Genomic DNA, 8,942 nt, shown 5'->3' with positions numbered 1-8,942 from the left:
CCTGACCTCAGGTGATCCACGTGCCTCCGTCTTCCAAAGTGCTGGGATTACAGGCATGAGTTACTGTGCCTGGACACAATAAAGTATTTTTAATTAAGGTAGGTACTTTTTTTGTTTTAGACAAAATGCTATTGCAAACTTTATAGACTATGGTATAGTATAAACATAATTTTACATGCACTGGGAAACCAAAAAATGTGCATGATTCACTTTATTGTAATATATGCTTTATTGCATTGATCTGGAACTAAACCCACATTATTTCCAAGATATCCCTGTACTAGGAAACATCTCCAGGGGCCTGAGGCAGTGTGCAATAACTAAGCCTGTTAATAATGTTGTAAATAAATAACCATTTACACCAAGTAGCATAACTAACGTTTCTAAATAGGACTCATGTTTTGCTCCCAAATTAGCCACAAAACAAACTTTAGCTTTTAGAGCTCTTTTGAACTTGTGGATACAAGAATTTTGAACTTGTGGATACAAGATTGTCAGCCCACAGCACTTCGTTAGGCTGCCCTAAAGATAACAGACAGTAATGCATTTCAAGCGCTTTAGCTTGGCCTTGTGCCGCACTCAAATACTGCTTATTGTGGCTGGTGTTGTGTTTTGTTTTGCTTTTGAGATAGGGTCTCATTCTGTGGCCCAGGATGGAATGCAGTGGCAAGATCACCACTCACAGCAGCGTCAGCCTTCCCAGGCTCAGGTGATTCTCCCATCTCAGCCCCCTGAGTAGTTGAGACTATAGGCCCGTGCCACCATGCCCAGCTAATATTTGTATTTTTGTAAAGACAGGGTTTTGCCATGTTGCTCAGACTGGTCTCAAACTCCTGGGCTCAAGCAATTTGCCCACCTCAGCCTCCCAAAGTGCTGGGGATTACAGATATGACCCACTGTGCCCAGCCTTGTTGCTGTTATTAAGCACACAGTGATTTTATTGAAATAGTGAACATCTGCAATTTTCTGTGTCTTTTTTACTTGTCTGTATTTGCAAAATATTCTTTAATAAGTATGTGTTACTTTGATAATGAAAAAAGTGACAGTTAAGCAAAAGTAAAACATGGGTTCACTTTTAAAACTGCGAAGGATTTCACTTGACCCTTGCTGATTAAACCCTGAGTCGGAGATTTGGACCACTCCTAGAATGGAGTGGACATCTTTCAGAGGAGCCCTGCCCAACAGACAGCCCTGTTTGGAACTCCCCTTTAGGTAGAGAGATAATTTTCCCAGGGCCACCACTGCTGACCCAGATTTCAGGGCCATATACCCTGCCCTTTTGGATGCAGTAAGAGAAGGGGTGTTTAAATTCATTTCCTTCCCTGACATTTTTATTCCAGACCCACAGACTTTTCTGACACTCTGGTGCCTGTGACAACCAGCATTTCCGAATGAGAATGTTGCTCTCAGATTAGCTGTGGGCTCCAAACAACTGAACCCAATATTTTACTGATGGGTTACCAGAGGCAGAGCGCCCTGCAGAATAACACCATGTGCCTGTTTGAATTATTAATTGCCTGTCAGCCACACACTTCCAGCCACCCTCCTGCCTCCTCCCTCCCCAGAAAAATAACATCTCCGTTCATCAGGTGAGCATCCAAAGCATTACGAGTATACTCCATGCACCTATCTTTACCTTTTATAAAACAGACAGTGTGACTCAAACACAATTTGTTTCCATTTGGACATAATGATTTCAAACATAGTCTTTTCACAATACATTGACCCTATCATGACATTATCATAATAATGAGAGCTAACATTTTTAGAATGCATTGCAGTTTGCAGAGTCCATTTCCAAATATGATTTCAATTGATCTTCATAACAGCTCTTAGGCAGATTATTATCCCAATTTGCCAGGAAATGAGGGCTAATAAAAATTGATAAAAATAAATTATAAAACTCTATCCAAAGGAGTGTTAAAGCTGAAAAGGGCTTAAAGATCATACACGGTCCAAAGTCTTGATTTTACGTAGGAAGGAACTAAGGCCCAAAGAGGGAGAAATATTTGGCCAAGATTCAACAGACAGATATAGAATTAGGGCTGGGATGCAGAGAATCTGATTCCTTGTCCTATTTTGACTCCACCACGTGTGTTCTGACCTCTTTTTATTGGCTTACTGTAAGTAAGTCAGCCCTGTGACTGGGAGCTTACTTAAGTCTCCCCTAACCCATGGACTGGAATAAGATCGATTCAAATCTCAGTGGAAACCTACCCCCAGACCCCTGAGGCTGACCCCTCACACTTCTGTTTCCCATCACTGTTCCACACTGCTAAAACCCAATACAAAGCTCAGCCCTTTCTTAATTTGCATACACACTTACACACACATACACTCACACCTATGCGCTTACACTTATGCTCTCACACATAAATACATGCACACTCATATATACACACACACTCACATACTCATACACTCTCACATGCTCATGCACACTCACACTCTACACATACGTACTCACACACTCATACACAAATACACACACATACACTCATACTCTCTCACACTCCCAACCTTTATGTGCACTCTCTCACACACACACAGGCATTCTCTTACATTCACACTCCCTCATACACACAGCTTACAAACACACCTCACACATGCACAAAGCACAAAGTGTTCATGCGTACAGTAGTCTTTCCCCTATATTTCAAGAGAGGAGACAGAAGAGTGGTTAATGTCAACGTAACAAAATAAATTCAGGTTAAGTGTTAGGGCCCTCCCTTCATAAAGTGTCACTCAACAACCCTTCCCTGTCTATCTTCAGGGTCCCCAGCCCACCTTCAGTATCTTACAGTCTCCACTTCCTCCCTTCTCTGCTTCCTCTCAACTTTCTCCCCTACTCCTGCTTTTCGACAGCAAAATCAAATTCCTCTCATTTTCTCATGCAAGCAACTTAAACTTTCCTGCATCCATTCAACAAACAATTACAGGGCATTACACCACTCCACAGATACTTCCTGCATACTAGGGTTGTGTTATTTTTGTAAGCCTAGTTAGAAATGATCTGGATGACATTTAAGCAAAGACTCGAAGGAAGTAAGGAAGTGAGCCATCAGACGTCTTATAGAAGAGTCTTCCAGGCAGGGCAGACAGCAGGTGCAAAGGCCCTGTGGTGTGGTGGGACCATGTATGGCCTGTAGCTGGGTGGAGCTAGAGAAAGTGAGCACAGGGCAAGGGGAGGTCAGAGAGGTGGCCAGGACCCAGCCCTGATAGGTCACTTTTGGTCGGTTTTCTTGAGCTCTAGCCAACATCTTACCTTCAACTCCAAGATAATTAACGAAGTATTTTCCCAAACAGAGTTTCCTTCAAGGGAGAATGCTGATCCCAGCTAAAGTATGATAAAATTTTCAACTCATTACACTACATCCTATACTCCCTTCATTGTCTGAAGAACTGAAAACCCACAAACCATTGCATTAGGGATGTGTCTTTCTTCTTGCGTGGAGGATTTTTAGAAACATCTCAGAAAAGCAATCCATTCTAAACCCTCACCACACTCCTTAAGGGCCTCACCCTGCCTATTTCACTGTGAAAGTCTTCAAGGCCTGCTTCAAAGGTTTAGCAGCACTGCAGCCCCCAACACACACACACACGCATGCATGCACTCACACGTGCTCACACACATATATGTGCCCTTTGGGCATCTGCTATTCAAAAGGATGATTTGGGCACACTCGTGTTTTCTCTATAACCAAGAGAGTGACCCTAGCTCCCAATCCAAAGAAATATTTCAGCAAGAGAAGAAAAAGAGAGGTACATTATTCCTTGGAAAACTTCTTTTGTTGGTTGTCTTAATTCCTTCCCTCCTAGATTCATTTTTAAAACCAACCATTGCTGCAAATGGCAGCAGCCAACCTCAGCCTTTCCTAAGAACTGTAGTGCCACCATAGCTGCCTACTCTTCCGGGGGTGGAGATTGTTAGCAACTGGAGGGGAAGTTGTGTGTCATGCCTGGAGTCACCAGTGAACAACTGACCAACTGTCCTTTTGAGTGACAGCTTACTCTTCTGCAAAAGTGACCAAACATAAAAAAGCTATTGAAGTAGCCCAACTTATGGATCTTTGGGATGCCTTCTCTTGGTCACCAGCCTCTGAGGAAGTGTCCACTACTGGTAGCACTCGGAGGCTGAAGGACAGGTAGCCTCCAGTGAGTGTGCCAACATAGCAAGGAAGACCCTGACTGTTCTCAGATGATATCAAAATCTGCAATTTGCATCCCCTGACACTACCAAGTTTCCACTGAAATAAGCATCTTCTTGCTTAAAAGTAATGAATCTCCTTTTATTTGGGTAACCTGTACTTGGGATTGTTACATTGTTTTTAGCAAAGACATGAGAGGTGTGGGGACCAGCAAATACTGGGATTTGAAACAATCCCCACAGCAGCCAGGCTGTAAACAGACTATCTCACCTCATGGCACCTTCTAACTGTTGGCTGTCCCCTCAGGAGGACACTGGCTCCTGCCTTGCAGTTCTGTTATTAAGGGGTTTCCTTTGAATGAGATGGGCCACCACTCAAGGGTTTTGGGCAAAGGAGCCACATGTCTGGACTTATATTTTTGCAGCAACCATCTGATATGGTTTGGCTGTATCCCCACCCAAATTTCATGTTGAATTGTAGCTCCCATAATCCTGGTGGGAGGTAATTGAATCATGAGGGCAGTTTCGCTTATGCTGTTCTCATGATAGTGAATAAGTCTCATGAGATCTCATGATTTCATAAAGGGCATTTCCCCTGCACACACTATCTTCCCTGCCACCATGCAAGGTGTGCCTTTGCTCCTCCTTCGCCTTCCACCACGATTGTGAGGCCTCCCCAGCCATGTGGAACTGTGAGTCATAAACCTCTTTTTCTTTATGAATTACCCGGTCTCAGGGTATCTCTTCATAGCAGTATGAAAATGGGCTAATACACCATCTGTCTGCCATGTTGTGGTACAGCAATATGGCAAGAATGGAAGCAGGAGATGAGTTGAGAGGCTGGTGCAATAACCTGGAGAATGTGCTTGGGCCAGACTGTTGACACGGGGGTGGCAAAAAGTGGTCAGACTCAGGATTACCTGGATATATAAACACTGAGTTCACAATATTTGAAGACAGATTGAATGCAAGATATGGAAGAGAAGAAGCCGGGGGGGATTTACTGAGATCCTGAAGACAACAGAAGGAGCGGGCTTGGGAGAGGATGATCAGTTTGCTTTTGGACAAGCAAGTTTGAGAGGCCTAATGTACATCTGGATGTGTGAGTCTAGAGTCCAGGGGAAGATCCAAGCTGGAGATACATGCAGTCACACGCTGGACATTTCTGGAGTGTCTGAGCCAACTAGCCCCTCCCTCCTCCATTAAGGTTCATCTCCCTGCTGATAATGCCCATCACACCTTGCTGGTGTTGATTACACTTCTTTGGCTTAGTCAGACATCTCATTGTGGTTCCCTGACTCCTCCTGCGTCCTCACCTGCTTTGTTCCTCCACATGCCCCATGCGCAATCATACTTCTTCCCATGATGTCAGCCACCACTTCTGCAGATGATTCTCAAACCTAAGTGTTAAGTGAGGACCTCTTACCTGAACTAGGAGATCAAATGTCTAACTGATGCCAAGGCAACCCCCAGAGATGTCCCATGAGCACTCAAGTCCAATCCTCTGGAGAGAAGCTCATCCCCTCTTCCTTAGCATACTACTAAATATTGCCCCAGCCAGGCTGGGTACAACTCCTTAAATTCTAGCTCAGCTGAGGCACATCTTGCTGGTTCTCCAACCACTTTTTCTTCTTTTCCTTTTCCCTGCTCTCCTGACAGCTTACCACCACAATTACACACATACACACACACACACACACACACACACACACACACACAGAATTATTCCTCATTAAGATCCTGCACTGAACATGCTGGTTTGCCTTCCCATAATACCTATTTGACTTTAAACCTACCTGCCTGGAATCCAACAAGACCATGTCATCTAGCGTGTGGGTTTTGGAGTCAGGTGAACTGGACTAGAATCCAGTTACTAGTTTTGTAACCTTGTGCAATTTACCTAACCTTTCTTTGTATCTATTTCTTCATCTCTATGAATAATGGGATAATGGTAGTATCTGCTTCGTAGAGTTGTGACAAATAAGAATAGATACGTAGACAGAGAGATTAGATAGATAGACGGACAGACAGATGGATAGATAGACAGATAGATACTTATATAGAGAGATAGACACAGAGATATAGACATAGATATAGTGTTTAACCAGCACCTGGCACAAAGTAACTTCTCTGTCCCAAATCCCTAAAGCAGGCAAAATCCCCACAAAGACTCTCTTTTCTCTACCCCACTTTATCCAGCAGAAGACTTCTTTTCCCTAAACAAAATTGGGGATAGTGTTAGAAGTTGCTGGAGACCTAAAATAACCATCACCACCCTCATCCTATCTTTCCTCGATGTGTTAGAAAGAAACTAATTGAGAAGTAAGACACAGGGGACAGACAGCGAGTAGGATTTTAGCTTCCTTACAGAGGAAAGCTAGAAAGCACGGTTTGGTTCATCAGCCAAAAGGCGTCCCAGGAGGTCCCCCTGACTTGAACTTACTCCCTGCTAAGGCAAATCTCCGCTATCAGAGAGTGCCCTGCCCAGTGCTTAGCCCATAATGAAGACAGACATGAAGATTGAAGAAGGGCCTGCTGTTGGGGCTGACAGACCTGAAGCGGGTGGTACGGGAGCACTGTTCCCAGCATGCGCAGTCCTTTCTCCAAAGCTCACCCCAGTGGAAAGTGCAGACCGGGATGACCAAACCAATCTGATTGCTTCAGAGCCCACCAGGAGGGGACAGTCTCCCTGTGACAATACCTCCACCTCCGACCTCCTCCGGGTGTTTCTCCTCCTCCTCAGCTCATCCACCTGCAATGTTCTCATTATTTCCACAGGGGCCTTCCTTGCCCTACTTTCCCCAGCATCACGGCAAAACCCCTTATGGCTTATTTCTCTCCGCGGAGCCCAACATGGATGTGCCAAGCACAGTTGTCACAAACCTGGGTCTGTGTGAAGTGGGATCGCAGGAATAGAAACCCATCCAGTGCTGCATTCTAGGCAAACGTAAGGCAAGGCCAGGGAGCTGACTTAACACTTACTCTACTGCCATCTCCTGGAAGGAAAGGGCATTTCTTCTCTTATAATAAAGGCAAGATCCTTGCATTTGACCATTTCAATCTCTTTGGGTAAAAATGGACCAACTCCTCCATAAAGTAGGGATGGGAAGTGCTTTCTTTGTATCAACAAAGGCTCCCTTTGTTAGGGAAAACAAAAAACACTCCCAACTTGTGGTGGAGCCTGCTCACTGCTCCCTGGTTCCCATTCTTTCCACCTTAAAGATGGCAAAGGTGTTAAGAATGGAGGCTACATTCCTGGCCTCAAGCAGCTGGCTGTAGAACCATGTGACTGAGTCCTGATTGATACAAGGTAATAAAAGGGTCAAGTTTCACCTTCTAGAAACTCATCTTCCTCCTCCCCCTCCATCCTGCATCCTGGAATGTCTTGGACCACGTCGTATCTGTTGCTATGTAACAAATCACCTCAAAGATAATGGCTTAAAAGAGAGAACATTCATTGTCTTACCATTTCCATGAGTCAGGAATTCAGAAGAGGCTAAGCTGGGTGGTTCTGACTCAGGAACTCTCACAGGGTGCATCAAGACATCAACCCCGGCTACAGTAACCTCAGGATTGCCTGGGGCTGGAGGATCTGCTTCCACAATGGCTCACTCACACACGATATCTGTTTCCTCTTGGCTTTCGCAGAGATTTTTTAGTTCCCTGCCACATGGGCCTCCTCATAGGGCTGCTTGAGCACCCTCACAGTATGGCAGCTGGCTTCTCCCAGACCTCATGATCAAAGGAAGAAATAACATTGTCTTTTTAGAACTTGGTTACACATCATCACTTTCCACCACATCCTATTCTTTAGAAACAAGTTGCTAAGTCCAGCTCACATTCCAGGAGAGGAGAATTAGGGTCCATTTTTTTTGGAGGAAACCACAGACCATATTTTTATACTACCATAGACCATGATATTGAGGCGGGATACCTGTCTGTGGCCTGTTAGGAACCAGGCTGCACACCAGAAGGTGAGTTGGTGGTGACAGAGCAAAGCTTCATCTGTATTTACAGCCACTCCCCATTGCTTACACTACTGCCTGAGCTCTGCCTCCTGTCAGATCAGAGGCAGAATTAGATTCTCATAGGAGTACGAACCTTATTGTGAACTGTGCATGCGAAAATCTAGGTTACATGATCCTAATGAGAATCTAATGCCTGATGATCTGTCACTGTCTCCCATCACCCCCAGATGGGACTGTCTAGTTGCAGGAAAACAAGCTCGGGGCTCCCACCAATTCTACATTATGGTGAGTCGTATAATTATTTCATTATTTATTACAATGTAATAATGATAGAAATAATACATTTGAATCATCCCAAAACCATCCCCCCACCTGGTGCATGGAAAAATTATCTTCCACAAAACCAGTTTCTGGTGCCAAAAATGTAGGGGACCACTGCACAGAGTACCCTGCCAGCCTTGGGCTATCTACAGACTCTTTCTAAAAGGCACAGAAATATAACACTATCTTGTTTACACCTCCAGTGTTTGGGATTCTCTGTCATTTGCAGCAAAGTTTAATGCAAACTAACAAATGAAGCTTAAGTCAACCAAAGCAGCAAAAAGGAAGTCTTGTGACCAGGAAGTCTTTCATTTATCTTTCTCCCTCAACCCCACATCCACAGCCAACTATTTCTCTAATCTCAACTTCTCTTAATCACATGTCCCATTGCAGCCAAGTCAATATATTGACTCACCTCTTCTCCTCACTGTGTCCTCACTGGCTCATCTCAATTCACCCTTTATTTCCTTCCTTGCTGTCTACACAGCAGCCACAGCTACCATAAC

The sequence above is a fragment of the Pongo pygmaeus genome, chromosome 7 (genome assembly GCF_028885625.2).
Source record: "Pongo pygmaeus isolate AG05252 chromosome 7, NHGRI_mPonPyg2-v2.0_pri, whole genome shotgun sequence".
NCBI classification, from domain to species: domain Eukaryota; kingdom Metazoa; phylum Chordata; class Mammalia; order Primates; family Hominidae; genus Pongo; species Pongo pygmaeus.
Note: the sequence above shows the minus strand (reverse complement) of the source record.